The 20,728-nt window shown below is 38.3% G+C and overlaps 1 pseudogene; it reads left to right on the top strand.

The window, feature by feature from the left end:
- The first annotated feature begins 4,613 nt into the window (after window positions 1–4,613).
- LOC114214879 (glyceraldehyde-3-phosphate dehydrogenase pseudogene) lies at window positions 4,614–5,611 on the top strand (annotated as a pseudogene).
- The last annotated feature ends 15,117 nt before the right edge of the window (window positions 5,612–20,728 follow it).

The following is a 20,728-nucleotide window of genomic DNA, read 5'->3' as shown; positions in this document are numbered from 1 at the left end:
CCTGAGATCATGACCTAAGCCAAAATCAAGAGTTGGACACTTACCCGACTGAGCCACCCAGGCGCCCTGAAGGTATTGGCATTTAAAAATCCCTACTCTGTGGCAGGCAGTTTACTTAAAATATCTCATTGTCTCCTCCCAACAATTTATGAGATACATATTATTATTGTCATTGCTGAGGGTGCTCAAATAATGTGTCTAAGGTCACATGGTACAGTGGCACAGCCAGGATTAACTGAAGCCCAAATCTGACCTCAAATTTTATCTGTTCATCTCACTGTGCTGCCTTCCAGAATAACCTCATTATAGGAACATCTCTCCTATGACGTGGTGCCACTAAATTGAATCCAAAGACAGAGCGACGGACTGTTCCTAAGTAGTAATGTGGTTACACTGGCAGTTACAGAATATCTTTTCTTTTTTCTTAAAGAAAATTTTAAAATTGAGAAAAGTATCATGCACACTGTAACAACACTCATAGGCTCACAGAACTAGCAGCTATTAATTACTGTATTTGATGTACATCATTTTTCCTACCAAATAGTACAGATTAAGTCTTTCTGTTTCTCTTCCACTCTCCCGTTCCCTCATCCAGTTCCATTTATAGAAAAAGATTAAATTTGGTGAGTGACAGGTGGCCAGTTGTTTGCTAAAAGTCCTGCTCTCCTTTTCAAGAGTTCAGAGTTGTCACTGGGAAATCACTGTCCAGCCAGTGGTCGCATGTCTTCTAGTTAGCTATGGTCTCATGAATATTTCTTACCAATGGAATGGTTGAAAGTCACTTCCTGCCAAAGTTTTTAAGAAGCAGATATGTTTCCTCTACATCTCTTTTCCCTTCGGTTGGCTGTATGCAGAGGACAAGGTTGTAGAAGATTGTTAGAGTTTAATTTTGTTTTGGATGTTATAGTTGAAGGACTGAAGGGGTCTAAATCCCTGAATCACTTCAAGAAGGAATAATATGTGATGATGAGGAAAATTTACACTACACTGTTATATGAGCAAGAAATAAATTATTAGGTTAAGCCACTGCAATTTTAGAATTATTTTGTTATAATACGCTAATTATTTGAATCTATTACCTAATGACTAATTAATTTCATATTTTATTTTTGTAGATATATTGCTCAAATTAACTACTTTAATTCTATTTTATACCTATATTTCCTTAGTTAATTATGCTAATCCAGTCTTTAATTTTCTGTAGGTATATGACCCTAAGTACTTTAATTAATCCAAGTATTTTTCTAATTAACTTTCTTTTGAATTACCTTAATAGTACAGTTTTTATTTTTTGTAGTTATTTGTCAATAAGATAGTTTTTAGGGGCACCTGGCTGGCGTATTTGCTGGAGCATTCAACTCTTGATCTTGGGGTTGTAAGCCCCATGTTGGATGTAGAGATTACTTAAAAATAAAATCTTAAAAAAAAAGATAGTTCTTACCTGTGTCACTTAAGAGAAACTATATATGAAAAATATAATGTGAACATTGATCTGTGAATTATTTTTCCACAGAAGAGTAGGATTTTAGGATTTTTTCATGTTGATATATGAATGTATTTATAATACTATACATAATACAACATAATATATTTATCTAACTAAAAATAGATCATTTTTCTTAACTGCTATATAAAATTCTGTTTTATGACTAAAAGTCATACTATTTATTCACTTCTGATGAGCATTTAGGTTGCTTTCTCTTTTTTCCTTCTATTTTGCTGTTATGAAATCTGCTGCGATGAGTATCTTTCTTTAGTTTCCTTGAGCATAAATGCAAGAATCTAGGATATATGCTTTTACTTAGAATTACATTTTAACTACTCTCCAAATTACTCGCCAAAATGGTTGTTCCAATTTCTATTTCTTTAAAATTTTTTTTTAAAAAAATGTATTTATTGGGACATCTGGGTGGCTCAGTCGGTTAGGGGTCTTCAGCTCAGGTCATGATCGAGAGCCCCACGTCGGTCTCCTAGGTCAGCGGGGAGTCTGCTTCTCCCTCTCCCTCTGCTTGTGCTCTCTCTGTCTCTCAAATGAATAAATAAAATCTTTAAAAACATTTAGAAAATGTATTTATTTATTTGAGAGAGAGAGAGAGAGAGTGGGGGGCGGGGGTGGCGGGGGAAGGCAAAGGGAGAGGGAAAGGAGCAGATGCCCCACTGAGCATGGAGCCTGGACTCATGGCTCAGTCTCACAACTCTGAGATCATGACCTGAGCCAAAATCAAGAGTCAGATGCTTAACCAACTGAGCCACCCAGGCGCCCCCCAATTCCTATTTCTATAGTAACATATAGTGTTCCCATTTCCCTGCATCCTTGCCAACACTTCAATGTTCTTGATAATGTGATGATGAGAAATGATATCTTTTTGTTTGAATTTTGTCTGGCTCTTTGGGTTTCCTCTTATGATTATTACCTGTTCATATCTTGTCCATTTTCTGTGGTGTTATTTGTCTTTTTCTAATTCATTTTTGAAGTTTTAAAAAAATAATCTGTATATGAATTTGGTTATCTCTGTCTTTTATATCTCTTACTTTTGACTTTGATTATATGTCTTTGTTGAACATACATTTTAATTTTGATGTAAAACTTATCAAATGTGTTTTTTTGCCATTTTTTTGTATAAGAGAAACTTCCTTATCATCAGTATTACAAATTTATTTCCATATTTTCTTCCAATGTTTAAACTTGTATACTTCACATATAGATCTTTAAATTTTTATTTTATTTTTTTCAAAAATTTTTTGATGTGGCTGCCTGGGTGGCTCAGTTGGTTAAGCAACTGCCTTCGTTTCAGGTCATGATCCTGGAGTCCTGGGATCGAGTCCCACATCGGGCTCCCTGCTCAGCAGGGAGTCTGCTTCTCCCTCTGACCCTCCTCCCTCTCATGCTCTCTGTCTCTCATTCTCTCTCTCACAAATAAATAAAATCTTAAAAAAAAATTAAAAGAATTTTTTGATGTAATGTCAGTGATTCATTAGTTGCATATAACACCCAGTGCTCAACACATCATATGCCTTCCTCAACGCCCATCACCCAGTTCACATGTAGATCTTAATCTAGCTTGGGTTTATCAAGATAGAGATCTAATTTTATTTTTTCCATGTAGAAAATTATCATTCCCAGTATCATATATTGAAGAGTCTACCTTTTGTCTCTGATTTGTAATGCTGTTCTTACACTTTTCTAGCTGTGTGATTTGGGCAGGTTACTTGATGTCTCCATAAAATGGGAATAATAATACTCTCCTCACAGAGTTATTGTAGTAATGAATCATATATCTATCACTTGGAACAATACCTGGCATATGGTTAGTGTTATGTATTTTATGGCCATTATTGTTTGATGTCATGTCAACAATCCTATTCTTTGGAATAGGAATCTTTAGATAAAAAAGCATACAATTTTATGGTCAGTACATACTTTCATGATATATTAGTCCAACTAAGAGCTGGTTCCTTCAAGAGCCAGCCACTTTAAACTTGCCCTCCTCATCTGAGATAAAGGAACCACATTTTGACATGGATGAGATATAGAAATTATATAACCATCTGTTGTGTACAGAAACACTGTAAACATGATAATTTCTTTGAAGAAATAACATTGACTAAGTATCCTTTAGTATGAATGAAATTGACAGTTGAGGTAATGCCAAAATGTCCAGCCTTTTAATTTCAGAAGTGTCAAGAGATGCCAGCAACTAATTTTGAATTTGATATGGTGATGGAAATTACAGATGGAGGGGGGAACATAAGGCTTGTGATGACATATGGACAATGAGCAATGGAAAGAGTAATAGACACTAATCAACAGAAATGAAAGTTAGGATGAACGTTAAAGAACATAAAACTGGAAGTAGCCAAGGACGAGAGGTAAATTGTTGCATCTCAGACATAGTAAGGGCAGAGGGAAGATTTGAACCCAGGTCTTCTGATTTCAAAATCCGAGCTCTAACTATACTAGATCCCCTCTTGTATATGGAATGTAAAAAATACATAAGATGAGGTGGCAGGGAGTTAGATTTGAATCCCCCCTGTGTTAGTAATAGGTCTGTGACCTTGCCTAGTTTCTTTCTCACTAAATTGGGAACAATAATAGCTGCCTTCTATGGTTGCTGGAGAATTGAGATAATGTTGGTGATGCCTCTGACTTGTCCAGGTGCCTAATCAATGCAGATTCCTTCCTGAGAAATTATGTAGTTTGTATGATTAGGAATTAAATTAAGCCATCCTCAGCCTCTTTGTTGTACAAATTATTTCTACAGAAAAATTAGACTTATTTACCTCTGTACTTTTTTTAAGAATAAAAAATTGCAGCAAAATAAAGGGTGACTCTGTGATTTGGAGACAGAAACAGCAGCCTTATTCTGAGCACATGTAAGGACCACACATGCATGTGCACACACCCTCATCTGGTGTCCTAGATGTCCCCCTCTAACTCAGTCCCAAACTTCTGTCTCCATAATAAAACTTGTTCCCAGATTTGAAAAAATGCCAGGCCTGGGATGATTCAAATTTAGCAAGTATCAGAAATTCTAGAATGGGCTCTCTGTTCCTCCCTGCTCAACAGACAGCTGCATCTTCTGGTGCAGTACCAGCCGTATCCCTGAGACACAATGGTCAAGGTTAGAGTAAATGGATTTGGCCACATTGGGGTACCTGGTCACCAGGGCTGCTTTTAACTCTGGCAAAGTGGGTATTGTCGCCATCAATGACCCCTTCATTGACCTCCATTACATGGTCTACATGTTCCAATATGATTCCACCCATGGAAAATTCAACAGCATGGTCAAGGCTGAGAATGGGAAACTTGTCATCAGTGGAAAGCGCATCTCCATCTCCCAGGAGCAAGATCCTGCCAACATCAAATGGGATGGTGCTGGTGCTGAGTGTGTTCTGGAGTCCAGGGTCTTCACCCCCATGGAGAAGGCTGGGGCTCACTTGAGGGGTGGGGCCAAGATGAACATCATCTCTGCCCCTTCTGCTGATGCCCTGATGTTTGTGATGGGTGTGAACAATGAGATCCCTCAAGATTGTCAGCTATGCCTCCTGCACCACCAACTGCTTGGCCTCTCTGGCCAGGGTCATCCATGACAATTTTGGCATTGTGGAGGGACTCATGACCACAGTCCTTGCCATCACTGCCACCCAGAAGACTGTAGACAGCTCCTCTAGGAAGCTGTGGAGTGATGGCCAAGGGGCTACCCAGAACATCATCCCTGCTTCTAGTGGTCCTGTCAAGGCTGTAAGCAAGGCATTCCTGAGCTGAATGGGAAGCTCACTGACATGGCCTTCCATGTCCCCACCCCCAGTGTGTCAGCTGTGGATCTGACCTGCCACCTGGAGAAAGCTGCCAAATACAATGACATCAAGAAGCTGGTAAAGCAGGCAACACAGAGCCCCCCCCCCCCCCCCCCCCCGCCAAGGGCATCCTGGCTACAGTGAGGACCAGGTTGTCTCCTGTGTTTTTAACACCCACCCTTCCACCTTTGATGCTGGGGCTGGCATTGCCCTCAATGACCACTCTGTCATCCTCATTTCCTGGTATCACAATGAATTTGGCTATAACAACTGGGTGGTGGACCTTATGCGCCACATGACCTCCAAGGAGTAAGAGCCCCCGGACCACCAGCCCCAGTGAGAGCAAGAGGAAGAGATAGGCTCTCAGCTGTTGGGAAGTCCTTGCCCAACTCATCCTCTAACACATTGAGATCTCCCAACCTTCACAGTTTCCATCCCAGACCCCCTGAACAAAGGGAGTGGCTTGGGGAGCCCTACCTTCTCATGTACCATCAATGAAGTATACTGTACCAAGCCAAAAAAAAAAAAAAGACTCTAGAAGGACAAGAAAATGTCATGACATTATGATATAATATAATGTTTATGGGATAAATTAATTAAAGGTACTAGTAAATAGGTGAGGAAAGTATTTGAGAGGAAGAGAAGGTTCTCCCCCTCAAATCATTGCAAATGTGATTTTTTTAAACTCCTTTTCAGGCAAGAGTGAACTTGGAGTGGTTGACCTGACTTAGATCACAGGGAGCCTCAATGATACCTCAAGATGCAGGGTGATCCTAGGAACAGAACTTGGATATAAAGCCAGGAATATAGTCTTCATATTGTGTTAATGTGAGGATGCTGGTCAGGGAGACAGAACCCACATGTGAGGAGTGGGATAGAGATTTGAACACAGACGATAAGAACAAGAAGGTCCATGATGAAAGGGAAGAGGTAGAACAGGTAATATATCCTGAGTCTCTGGAGTGTGTCCACACAGAACTCTGTGGAGAAAACACCATGAGGGTTCTCAGTTGCTTAAGGCATGTACCACCACCGGGAAAGTCATCTTCTGCACATGTTGCTATAAAATGGGATGAAGACCCAATGTTAGAGAACACAGAGCACGTCATTTCACTGTCAAGAACTTGTAAAATGGAATAACAGAATGTCTGCAAACTGCTCCTAGAACAGTAAACCCATATTCTGAAATAAATGCAATTGTCCAAACAGCGATAATGAGATATTTATGGATGCTGAAGTGAAAAAAAATCCACAGCCTGTTTTGCTGTTAGTGATATATTTTTTCCAGTGATATTTTCAATGGGTTAGTCACATCACATTTTCATATCAGAGTTCTAGTTTTTGGGTCCAGCATGTGTCAGTTCACAGCTGAGAGTTTTTTAGACATTTGTTGGCAACACTACGTCGCTTTGTAACCACAGCTTTTTCAATGGAAACCCAGTTTATTCGTGTTCAGTGGACATTTCTCTTTTTTATTTAGGAACTCTCTAAATTGAAACTGGAACTCTCTCTGTCTCTGTTTGTGTGTGTGCATGCATGCATTCATGTCTGTGTGATCTTCAGTTCAATACAAAGTCTTTCAATGTATTTCATGTGACTAGTTACATTAAAGAGGCAGGAAGGGGTTAAACAGTAGAAGCCTGAAGCCAGGCAGCCCAGGAGGATGGTAAAGTGTCATCAGAAAATGGTATGTCACTTTTTAAAAAATCTAATTTATGAAGATATAATTTACATACAATAGAGTTACCAAGTTAAAAAAAAAAGTCAGTGTTTCCATTCACGTTGCAATTCCATTTTCCTATAAGGTACTAAAATAGATACTGCTTTTCTACTAAAAGTAGAAAACTATAACTTTACTCATCAATAAGGTGCGTGCAGAAGAATGAATCTTCGGTAGGAGGAATTTTGACAAGACTGAGAGAAAATAAGCACCCTTAAAAACAATGGAAGAAGATTGATCTTAATGTGGAAGTTGAGCACATACATCATTAGAGACAGAAAGCAAGGACCCTGTTGTCACCGTGCAGAAACAACATGAGACACAGACCAGGCGAATCAGCAGGATATGGTTTATACAAGAAGAAAGAGAATACAGAGTGCATCAGAACAGAGACTGAGCTTTTATCTGTGACTCACTCTACTCTATAATCTTCAGGGTAGTCCATGTATTAAACTAAGTAGCTATTTAGGAAAAGGGTATATGTTACTCATTTCACAGCATGAACTCAGTCATCCTAAACTAATCTATTATATTCATAAAAAACCCAGGAAAACATTTTGCATATATAAAGCTTCATGAAGGTCTCTTTAAAAAAATACCAAAGCTTGTTTATTCCTTCTAATTAACCTAAGCCCTTATGAAAATACACAAAATGAAGAGATTATGACTGGTGTTGCCAAAAATGCCAAATGGAACGAAGGGCCTGCACTCAAATATAGTTGCTAATGCGTCAGTACTAAGAGAGCATGCTGTTTGGGTACGTAGAGCCCACGGGCTCTGTTCTTCCTTTGGTTTGTATAATCCTGTCTTCCACACTTCTGGGAGCCTTCGGTGAGGGGTAAGTACCTGCCACACGCCTGACCTTTCCTTCATTCTTTGCTTACTGTACCATGGGTGTATTTTAATCTTGTATAAACATATGCATGAATGGGTCACGCACATGTATACAGTACATATTTGACAAATGGTGGTAAAAACAAAAGTTCGGTTTGTGTTTTTTGAAATGTCAGTCCACTTTGTGCCACTAACACTGTGATGTATAAAAGAGTTTGAATGCCTTTTAATGTTGTGTTTTGTACTTTGGAATCACATGCAAAAGTTTGATTTGTAATTTCAATACATATTTTAAATGTAAAAAAAAAAACAAAAACCAGGAAAGCAAGCCCCCTAGCCAGGCTGGGAAACAAATACTAAGTTAGGATATGCTCTAGATTGCATATTAATAATCACAAATGTGCCCCATCCCGACACAGGCATGCCTTTCTGATAGCACTGAGCAACATCTTCTACATGTTAGAAAGTAAGAAGAAAATGAAGCGAGAGAAGGTCAGGAAGAGAAGATGGGAGGCTAACCGGTCCATATGACTGCTCATCTTTTTGAGATCTACGTATATCCATCTTGTATTTGTAAAATGTTCAGTGGAAATGGTTTCGGTGCAGCGAACAGTGAAGACATCTGGATACACACAGCATGCCAGGACTGGGAGGCAGAAGCCATGAGAAAATAAGTCTAAGGAAAGCTAATGAAATGTAGAGAGAAGGTTCAGATGTTGCCAGATCATGGAATTTGTGAAAACCTAAAACATATAATACTTCAAGCACCTAGAGGCAAAGGGTCTGAAATCATACCTAAGTTTTATTGATATTTCTCATATGCTGATTCTAACACCAGGTCCACAGACTGCTTAATGTGTTTGATCATGAATTCTGCCACGGTCTAAGCTTGCAGGCAGGTGTCTACTTCCACAATGACACAATCTGTTGCCTGTCCCTATTGGGAGGTCAGTGTTCTCATGAGCTGGTCACACTTGGCTTTCAAAGTGGGTAAAGCCTGGGTTGGAGCTTTTTTTTTTTTTTTAACTAAAAAAGCATGTATAGACGCTGATATCTTTGGGTATTTCCAGAGTTAATATTGAAAAGTGGTAATAAAAATTGTGAATTTAGGAAAACAGCCATAAAAATAATAAACTTACAAGTAAAAAGACAGTATTTTTCAAAAGCCTTTCTTGGTTCTGAAGATCGGTGAACATAAAATGCACATATATATTTAAGTGTATGGAACACATAAGTATATTTTGATGGTTTTTTGAGATGGTTTTTCTGAGAATTTTTAACTTCATCAGATTTCAAAAAAATTAATCCAATTTCAAAGAAAATTAAATTTCCTAGACTGGGGAATCAAGACAACAGAGAGAGAGTGTGTAAAAGTGATTTGGTGCTGCCAGAACATGGGCAGACTGGGTTCTCCCAGCCCTCTGCCACTGACCTTGCTCCAGGAAGGGGATTTTAGCTTTAGCACCAAAGAAAGTCAAGTTTATCTGTGAAATCACAAGCAATTATCCCTTGGACATGGCTGACTTAATCAAACACATATAAGCAGTGGTTGTCTAGGTTAAGAGTGTGAGGTGGTTGCAATGTTCACACATTTAAAGCTGTGTGCAAATTGAGAGGGAACTGAAAAAAAAGAAAACCCAAGGATTCTTCTGCACAGAAGTCATGGAGCGTGTGAAGGGGGCTGGCTGTATAAAGGTACATTTCACATGCACTTTTATGTGAGCTTTAGTTTAATTGGGCAACTCTGGCTTTTAATCATCTGTAGGGTTAATTTTAATTCTTCAGGGCTTTTATTCTTCTTTAAATGTTTGGTAGAACTCCCCTGGGAAGCCATCTGGCCCTGGGCTTTTGTTTGTTGCGAGAATTTTGATGACTGCTTCAATTTCCTTAGTGGTTTTTTTGCATTCTATTTCAATGCTATGCACAAATGTAGGAGTGATTTTTTTTTTTTTTAACGGACATTGGAGTTGTTTTTTAAACATGCCAGCTGGGGTTAAAACTAAGACTCTTAAACGGAAAAAGACATCTCTCAAGGTCAATATTCATGCTTCAATTATAAGGCCTCTTTGGCCAGTCAATAATCTGTGCTATAATCATGCCTTTCTCTGCATTTTGACATTTTTCTGAAATATCTTGGGGAACATAGTACTCTGTGGATGTCTCAGACCATCTGTGTAGACATCACAAGTCAATATTTCTTTTGCTCCTAAAGCATGCTGAGCCTGGGGAAAATACTAAAGTCTTGTCTCTTTCCTGTGCCCTAACCAAGAAATGGGTATGGGTCTCTTTTTATTCTCCTAAGTCTTCGGATTGATCTAGGGTCCTATGACCTCCCGTCCTCCACCGTGGCTTCATCTGGGAAAGGAATAAGGACCCTGTCATTTTCTAAATTTTGTTTCCTCTCTAATCCTTTCCCTTCTCATCGATTCAGCAACATTCAAGGCATTTATCCCTATTGGAAAGTATCTTGTTTATTTTTGTGTTGACTTATTAACAGTCTCTGATCACTACAAACTAAAATCCCTAGAGTGACACTTCCTGTCCCATTCACCTCTGTATTCCCAGCTCCTAGAACAGTGCCTAGCATACAGCAACATTCATTCAATATTTTTTGAATAAATCTATAGGATCTGGGGGACACTTTATTTAGACATGAATAGAATGGTTTAGAAAGAGCAAAGAGGGTAAGAAATTAATCAACCACCCAGATGGATTTCAGTATAATGTCAGTTTCCTTTGGTAGTGGTTTCTTCAGAGGGAGACACAGTGTGATTTCCACGGGTGTAGAGAGTACAAAGCTCTTTCTGAAAAGGGAACATTTAAATGACAACAATATTCCAAGAGAATGGGATGGACTAAAAAGTGTTAGATGTGTGTCAAGGACAGAAAGAAAGGAAGGGCATTTAGGGAAAAGCAACTGTGGCTATATTTGAAGAAAAGAGGCCTCAGTTCCTCTCCGTTACTACTCGGAACAGGATTCTGAGTTATCAGAAACTCTGTCCTTAGCTGAATAGTCTGCTAATGGGAACACAACTCTAGCCCTGATCAGAACCTAGAATAGAGTGTGTGTACAGGCATTGCCCTAGCCAAACGTTAAATAATTTTAAAAAATCCTTTTATTTATTTATTTATTTATTTGAGCAGTGCTTCTCAAACTTTATTGTGCTTTGTTTGTTTTTGGGCATCATAAATATTTTATGTCACTTTAAACTTACACAGGAATGTTTATTTCCTAATCTTTTGACATAAAGCCAAAGCCTCTTCTTAGGTTAGGGCCCTGGTAGGTTATAACAAGTACAAGGAGTTGAACTTAGGTTTAATGACTATTATTAGGAGTTCCTTGGGTCATCTTGATCTCTCCATCTCAAGAAAGTTGTAAGATTGCTGGAAAGAGTTGAGAAACTGGCAACTACAGCGATCTCTCTGATTCAAGACCATGTGCATAAAGGGACTGTAAAATGATGACCGACTTTAAATATTAGGGTCTTTAGTCTATAGAGTTGACTCTATAGTCAACTATAGAGTCTATAGCACCAAGAAAGACTACGAAATAGGAGTGAAGCCAAAATAATGATGAAAGGAAAAGAAAGCTTATTGAGCACCGATTAAAAGAGTAAGACCCAACCATATTGTCTATGAGCAATGTAATATACAACACAGGCTGAAAGAAAATTGAGTGGATAAAGAAAGATATACCATGCAAACAGTCAGTATAGGAAAGCTTTGATTATACTAATATCAGATAAAGTAAACCTTTAGACAAAGAATATTAACAAATAAAAAGGCATATTAGAGTCAATTCATCAGGAAGACATAAAAATCATAAAGGTGTAAGTACCTGATGGCAGCATCAAAATACATGGAACAAAAATGGACACAATTAAAGAGACATAGATCCACAAATCCACAATCATACTTGGAGATTTCAAAATCTCTCTTTTATGAATGATAGAACAATTTCACAGACAATCAGTAAAGGCATAGGATTTCTGAACACACTATCAACTACTTTGACCTAATTAATATAGAACACTACAGCCAATAATGGCACAATATACATTATTTTCAAGTATAGATATTATATAAACCAAGACAGACCATATAGTAGGCCATAAAATAAATCTCAATAAAATTAAAAATACTAAAATCATATAGATTATGTTTCCTGGCCACAGTGGATTTATATTAGAAATCAAAACCAAAATGATATCAAGAGAAAATGCCAAACATTTGGAAAATAAATAACATATTTCTTTTTTTTTTTAAGATTTTTTAATTTATTTTTTTGACAGAGAGAGAGACAGCGAGAGAGGAAACACAAGCAGGCAGAGTGGGAGAGGGAGAAGCAGGCTTCCCGCTGAGCAGGGAGCCTGATGAGGGGCTCAATCCCAGGACCCTGGGATCATGACCTGAGCCAAAGGCAGATACTTAACGACTGAGCCACCCAGGCGCCCTAACATATTTCTAAACAACTCATGGGTCAAAGAAAAATTACACAGGGAATCAGATAATACTTTTAACTGAATGGTAAAGAAAATACAACATATCAGAATTTGTATGATGCAGCTTAAAACAATGTTTAGAAGAAAATTTATAACCTTAAATGTTTGTACTAGAAAAGAAGAAGCCTCGGCTCCCTGCTTAGCTCTCTCACCTTTTTAGCACCCTGACAGCCCCTGGCATGAAATACCCACTCAAAGCAAATGCAACAATATCCTGACAATAACCTAGCAGCAGGAGTTAACAGCTCTCCTAAAAATGTCTAAACCTAGGGCCCGATGGAATCCTAAAGCTAAGGTGCCATTTTCAATGATGCAGACTACTGAGATTACTGGACTTTTATGCTTGTTAGTGCAAAGATAGAAGCATAAACAATGTTAAGAGTGAGAAATTTGCAAAGTCAGAAGAAACCACCAAAAGTAAAATCTGGAAGTTCTTGAAATTTAAATAGACACATGCTGATATTTGGAGTTCTGCTATGTTCTATGGAGAGACAAATAATAAGCAAATTTTAAACATATTTTATACATTTCAAAACAAAAGGTTTTGAAATGTATAAAATACCATTGTTGAGCTTCCTGCGAATAGATTCTGCTTTGAGGAATGGCTCAATCTCACCGCTCAGTTTAAACAGTCCTCGCACAAGAGACAGAAGCTAGATCTGTGGTGCACCAGCACTGGGGTGTTCACAAAATTCAGAGCTATTGGGTCCTCATATAAGAACCTTGCATTCAGTCACTTAGGGCCATTAGATATCATTCTAACGACATTGGACATAAGGAAAGGAGAGGTATCATGATTTATGAGATCCTAGATAAACACACACTTCTTATTCCTCATTCAGAGAAGGAGGAGGTGTTTGGAGAGGGCTAGAATTCTAGGGACTAGGTGGATGTGGGTAGCCATGGAATATAGGATTTATGAGAATCATGTATTCTGATTTAATCCCAATATTTATTATATGAGGAACTGCTAGAAATGAGTACAGATCTCAATCCAGCTATAGGTAATCTATTATTTTTATATCAAAAGGTCTCTTGATTATTTGTCTCTTCGGTTATGGACAGAAGTCTTGACCTTGTCCTGTGAGCCTCTTTTGACTCCACTGAAAGGGAAGGAGGATTGTTCACTGTGATGCCTCAGTCACATGATCCGTCTCTGGGCCAGGCAACAGACCACGGAACATCAGCATCTCCAAATCCATGATTGTTACTGTCTAGGCGTTTGTTTGTTTATTTATTTATTTATAAAGATTTTATTTATTTATTCATGAGAGACAGAGAGAGAGAGAGGCAGAGGCAGAGGGAGAAGCAGGCTCCCTGTCGAGCAGGGAGCCCGATGCAGGACTTGATCCCAGGACCCTGGGATCATGACCTGAGCTGAAGGCAGATGCTTAACCGACTGAGCCACCCAGGCGTCCCTAGGTGTCTTTTTAAAAAGAACCCAGGCAGCTGTCAATTATGCACAGTAAGGAGAGATTTAGGGCGAGAACCATATGATATTCGAAACCCACAGCTATATTAGCGTGCTTGGGCTGTCATAACAAAACACTACCAATGGGGTGGGCTTGAACAACAGAAATTACTTTTCTCACAGTTCTGGAGACCAGAAGTCCAAGATCAAGGTGTCAACAGGTTCGGTTTCTTTTGAGGCCTCCCTCCCTGGCATGCAGGTGACCTTCTTCTCCCAAGGTCCTCACATGGTCTTCCCTCTCTAGGTGTCTGTGTCCACATTTCCTCTTCATACAAGGAAGTCAGATTGGATTAGGGTCCACCTGTAGGACCTTGTTTGGACTAAATCACTTCTTTAAAGTCCTTATCTCCAAATGCAGTCACACGCTGAGGTACGGGGCAGTAGGGCTTCAACGTATGAATTTGAGGGGACACCGTTCAGCCTCTAACAACAGGCCTTTAGGAGCTTCTTTTTAGTCTGTTTAGTCAGTGGTTTACCTTTTGGTTTTACTGAACTTATTAAAACGATTAGTAAGTTCCCCCCAAATTTGGTTGCAGTTGAAAAGAGCCTTCTATCTTCCCAGTTGGCTGTGAAAAACTAAATTTATGTCTAGGAAACAGACAAATGGCTTCTTGAAGTTAACTGACTCAAGTCAAAACCCCCCAAAATACATATTCATTTTCTGTTCCTCGGTTGTGTGGCAGTTCTCTGCTCAAAAGTGTGCAATATAATAAAACTTACCTATCGCCTATGTCAACAATAACGAATAAACTTGAAAGACTAAGTTTTAAATACACATAAGGTCTTCATTTAGTTTTTTTTTTTTCCTCTTTAAGTAAAACATGAATTTTGAGCTCATTCCTAGTCTATGGGGAAAAAAATAATTATTTGAATACATTAACACACCTCCGAGTGTTGAATGTTTTTGCCTTAGAACAGGCTGTTGCAATCCTGATACGCTGAGAGATCTCTTTTTACTTGATGTGCATAGTTGCAAGGGTGAGAAACCAGCAGCAACAGTAAAACAAAATGTCGCTGTTCAAGAGATTCTGAATATTTCAAGAGCCCTGATGGCTGGAACCCCATACCAGGATTTTTTATAACGTTAAGATGAAAGGAGATGAGTATGTCATTATGATATGGAAATTAACTTCCTATGACTGAATTTTTCCTGCACTCTGAGTTTCTCAAAAGAGAACGCTGAAAATCAGATAAATGGCACATCATAAGGAGGACAGTCAATGACGGGACGGATGGGAGCTACACTTGTGGTGAACGTAGCGCAATGTGTAAACGTGTCAAATCACTAAGCTGTACACCTGAAACTAAGGAAACGTTGTGTTTCAACTATACTAAATACACCCAGCGATTCAAAACAGAACAAAAAATAGGACACTGAAAATCAGGATCTAATCATTATGTGCTAGCTTCAAGTATCTTTCCAGTGGAGGGTTGTATGTGTGGGTACAACCGGCTGGACAATAAATGCCTAACAGGGGCCACCTATCTCTTTTTTTTAAAAGCAGGTTCAACGTCCAACATGGGGCTCAAACTCATGACCCTGAGATCAAGAGTTGCATGCGTTACCAACTAAACAAACCAGGCACCCCCACCTGTCTCTTATTAGAGGCTGCAAACTTTGTATACTGTGCAGAGTGGAAGGTTTGTGTCAATAAAATTTCCATTAGTTTTGAGGTTTCATAGACACTGTTCCCTAGAAGTACAGATTGGCTCACAAACCATATGTACAAGGTGAGATAGTCTTGCATTACAAGAAATCTCTACAACATATTGGTCTTCCTTTGGGTATTTACCACTTGATACACCTTGTGCTTTTTAGTGTGGTTATTAGGTACATCTCTTGCTTCTCTCATGTCTTCTAATTTAGCATAGCTCACAGAGGCAAAGACTTTTCCTTACTTACCTCCCTATCCTAGCCTGGGGCATTGCAATGTATTCCTGGGCAGCATCATGTGCTCTTCCTATTAGGGTCATTAATTGCTACTTTATGATTCCCCAACTCTTAAGGGCAGACTCCTCACTCTTGCATAGTACATACTACAAGATAATGATAGTGAAAGCTATCATTTGTTAAGCACCAATTGCTAAATGCTCTATCTGTAACCATTTGGAAAGAAGATATATTATAATTCTCAATTTACAGATAAGGAAAGTGAAGCTTAGGAAGGGTCAAAAGTTTGCCAAAGGCTATACAGCTAGTCCTGTCAGAACTAACCAAGTATTACTGGGTCCAAAGACTATGTTCTTAATTAAGGATAAGCCTGGGTGCAAACAGGTGATGGGGACTGGTACAATTTGAAATTGGCAATGTGGATTTAAAAGTTCATCATGCAAGTATCCTAAACTTGTTACTGCAACCAATTCATTTCTATGCATAAACAGACTGAAATCTTAATATCTGTTCTTCTCTTAAAAATTATTTCCCCTCTTTTCTGATACAGTAACTCCTTACAAGGTTTTTTAAGTTAAAATAATTCATAAAATAACACATGATAATGCTGTCAGCTAATAATAAAAGCTACTATTTATTGAGTCCTTATTGTATAGTATCCTGTACCTGTTTTGTTATATGAAGTACTTTTTTTTTTAAGATTTTATTTATTTTTTTTGACAGAGAGAGACAGCGAGAGAGGGAACACAAGCAGGGGGAGTGGGAGAGGGAGAAGCGGGCCTCCTGCCGAGCAGGGAGGCCGATGCGGGGCTCGATCCCAGGACCCGGGGATTACGACCTGAGCCGAAGGCAGACGTTTAACGACTGAGCCACCCAGGCGCCCCTATATCCAGTACTTTTTAAATTACTTGTTCAATGTAGCTCCTTGAGGATAGAAAGCATATTTTTCTCATTCATTCCTATTTGTCTCTCCCTTTTCCCCCATCCAGCATAGTGGGAAGAGTAGATGCTCAATAATTACTTGTTGAAAAAAATCTGTTGGGCATTTTAATACATTTAATATTTATTATTAAATATTTAATATTCACAACAATTGGGGGCATAATTGCAGGTAATTGAAATAACTTGTACAGGGTCACATAGTAAATTCAGAGCTGGATTCTCACGTCGGTCTGTCTGGTCCCGCAGCTCATCCTCCTGGCACGTGGCCTCTTATTTAAGCACGTCCTCCTCTGTGGTGCCTTTTGGATGCAGAATTCCATTTTTTCTATGAGTGTACACTGCAAATAATGTCACAATAGTCAGATATTATTATTTTATCCTTCAGTTGATATAAATTGCCATGGGGCAGTACTATTGTTGAACAGTGTTTCCCTGGAATTATATTCCCTAAGACTACCTTTGTTGATTTGTCTTTGAGAACCATAGAATGCTTTTAGAAGTCACTGGGTGTAAGTCTGTTTTGCCACTATTGCCAACAAAACATCTGGTTTGCCAGTTGATGCCCTCAAAGTTATATTTTATCAGATGGCAAGCAAATAGAAGAAAAACAAAAAAAAGTGATAGATAACTAAGATCTGGCTTTGACTATTCAAACAAAGCAGTAACTCTATCCTACCAAATGTTCAGTTTTTTTTTTTTTTTTAAAGAAATTACTAGGAAGAAGGAGACTACAAAATTCTAGGACAAAATAAAATGGTGCCTGAATGGCCCCGAACAGTAAAGCCAATCTAGCACTCCTCTGAGTTTTGCCCTGCTTGGAGATACTGCTGTCCTCTCTGAGTAAGCTCCATCTGAATAAGGGTGTGGTGGAGTTGACTCTGCTTCGAAGAAACCATGCCTTCTGTCCCCCTTCCCCCATCCGACACAAAGCACCTGTCACTCAGATTCTCAACAAAACTGTTGCTGATACTAACTGCCACACCCACTGACACTTGGAGAAATCTAAGTAAATAAAGAGTAAGTTAAAAGTAATACTGTTTTGTGCCTCTTAAAACGTCCTCAAGTTGTTCTGGAAGTATAAAGAAGGCTTAGAGGAGGTAGAGGAGACATGGGGACAGATTTCAATCAATCTCCAGCCATTCCCCAGCTGAAATAAGCTTGCCTAAAAGGGAGTCTTTTGAGACCAGAGGAATGGATTTGAGTGAAGTAAATGTTTCCCTACGCCTCTAACAAGGAAATCAGGCTGTTGGGGAATCTATTTCCCTTAGGAAATAGATCGCTCTGTATATAGCCCCAGGACACAGCAATGAACTCTCTTTACTATATGATGATAATTGTCGGAGGTTCAATTGTTGGCTTATTTTCAGGAAGAGAAAGTATAAAGAAAATGTCTTACTTTTTCTTTTTTGCCAAGCTAGAAGTACATTATTTATATTTACACTGTTCTTTTTTTTTCCTATCACCTCAGTGGGATAACTATAATTTGTTCTTAACATATTCATTCATTTCATTTGTTCTCACTGTTTAGTTTTAGTTGAGAACTTCCAAGTTTCCATCAGCAGCCCCGACCATTCTGCTAAGATCCAGATTTCTATTTTTAATGGACTATTGACTTGTCCATCAAGACCTCTCACCAGTAGCATAAGCTCATCAAGTCCAATACTGAATTCCTCATCAGCTGCCCAAACCAGCCGTTTTCCTGATTTGTCCACTCCTGTTAACCTTACCACCAAAATGAATCAGGCTGACAACCTGAGTCTCATCTTTTACTCTCTCTCTCACCCTGATCCAACCAGTTCCCAAGACTTTTTGTTCTATCTCCATTAGGGCTCCATTTTTTGAGCCGTGTGACCTTGGATAAATGATTTAACCTCCCTGGGCTTCAGATTCCTAATCTGTAAAAAGAGGATAATACTAACTATCCCATTTAATTACCTTCTTAGGAGGAGTTAGTGATACATGTATAATATGTAGTACATTGCTTAGAACAAAGAAAGAGTTCAAAAATTTTCTCTTCCCTTTTTCTAATCCTCTACTTAAATCTGGCCCTGCTATTTCTCGCCCTATATTAATAGTTTTCTAACTGGACTGCCTGCCCTTTGTTTCTCCATGTTCAGGATAAATATAGTCCAGTATAGCCTTTCATTATTTCATATTACCTGAGGATGTAGCTCAAGCTACTTTGCCTGGTATTAAAGACAGCAGTGTATTTCTTGGATTTGCTTTCTTTTTACTCTACTTTGCAATTTTCATAGGTTAGCCTAGGTGAATTTCATGCTTTTTCAAAAGTCTTTGTTCTAGCTATTTCCTTTCTCTAGGTGGTCCTTTCATCCATCTCTGTGTATTTGAATTTTGCTCAATTAAAAATTATACATTTAATATATATCTTGCTAATTAATGAACTCCTTAAGGGCAGAGGCTATTATTTGCTCATCTTTACATTTGCAATGTTGGTAGGGTTTCCGACATGACATAAGCAGTAAACTTTTGCTGAATAAGTGAATAAAAAGAATGGACAAACTTCCTTGTATTCCCAAAATGCTTTGAAAAATTGATTTTTGGTTATTTGTATTTCTAACCTACTGCACTCCCGATATTATTAGCAGAAAAGAAATTTTTTTAAGTGGAAATGATAACGAGGATATTGTCCAGTGTATTTATTTTGACTGTTTCACTTTCATTCCCTTTTCATCCAATAAGTTTTCTTTCCTAGGTTTAATGAAAGAAATGCAAATCTGAAGCTTTGTCTATGAGCCACAGTTAATTTTGAAATTATTTATAAGATTTGTTTTCTTAATTTTTAATTTGAAATAACATGAGAAGAACCTCAAGATTATGATTATAATTTTAATTAAAAATATGTTCTAGAAACACACATTTATAATATGCTTCCTTATTTTCCCTCCACCTTTCTAAAGTGCTATTTCCCTTTGCTTTTTTAAGCTTGCGTTTAATTTAATATTCAGGCTTAAAAATCATGTTTACAACAGTTAACCACAAAGGATCCACTGGACATTTAGAAATACTGCTATAGTTATATAATTTTTATTAGTGTTTATTGGGAGTCAACTGTATGCTGGAGGCTACTAGTGATGACACATCAGAGAAAATAAACTCTAACTACAGGAACAAAATCTACCGTCTTACTAGTTGTGAGAATAAGTGTGATTCTCTATACATAGTACTCTGAGCTGCTCAGAATAAAAGAGTGGAACTCATTTACAATCATTTTCTTGTTATTAGATTTAGGTCTTGAGTCCTTCCAGAAAACTGGAAAACTTGCTGATGGGTTAAGTAAAGTGTGTTACTAAAAAGTTGTTAATTAATCAGTTGCAAATTTCATAAACTTTTTTTGGCGGGGAGAGGCTTATTAAAAGTCTGCTTAAACAACACTGCATCCAATATGTCATTTCTGTATTTTTTTCTAAAGGCCTACCACCAGATATGGTCAGAGTAGAGAGTTCAAAATTTTAACAGATCCTCATTGGCAAATTAATGTAATTCCAGATCCTCATCTATCATATTTGGCCACTAAGTGACCTTTTCACTTTTTCTCCCATAACTCCCCAAACCCAAAGTTTTTACATACTTTGACCACATCAAATATTTTGCAGTTCCCTGATTTATATGTTGAGCTATCCTAAACCTTGCCTGTGCTCACGCTGATTCCTTGAATTGGAGCTCATTTATTTTTTTATTCAAAGTTTTTTTTTAAGATTTTATTTATTTATTTGACAGAGAGAGACACAGCAAGAGAGGGAACACAAGCAGGGGAAATGGGAGAGGGAGAAGCAGGCTTCCCACCTTGCAGGGAGCCTGATGCGGGGCTCGATCCCAGGACCCTGGGATCATGACCTGAACCGAAGGCAGATGCTTAACGACTGAGCCACGCAGGCACCCCTATTTTTTTATTCAACCATTAAAGAGATGTTTTTTGAGCATCTTATATGTGTCAGGCATTATGCTAGGCAGTGGAGAAACAACATATACAGACCCTGCCCTCATGAAGTTTCTGTCCTGATGAGGAAAACAAACAGAAAATGAGTAAATCACATAAGTCAATGGAATAC

Source organism: Eumetopias jubatus, unplaced genomic scaffold (genome assembly GCF_037043125.1).
Source record: "Eumetopias jubatus isolate StellerSeaLion01/CBP00866 unplaced genomic scaffold, mEumJub1_p1.0 scaffold_8, whole genome shotgun sequence".
NCBI classification, from domain to species: domain Eukaryota; kingdom Metazoa; phylum Chordata; class Mammalia; order Carnivora; family Otariidae; genus Eumetopias; species Eumetopias jubatus.
Note: the sequence above shows the minus strand (reverse complement) of the source record. Positions and strands in the feature narration are given on the sequence as shown.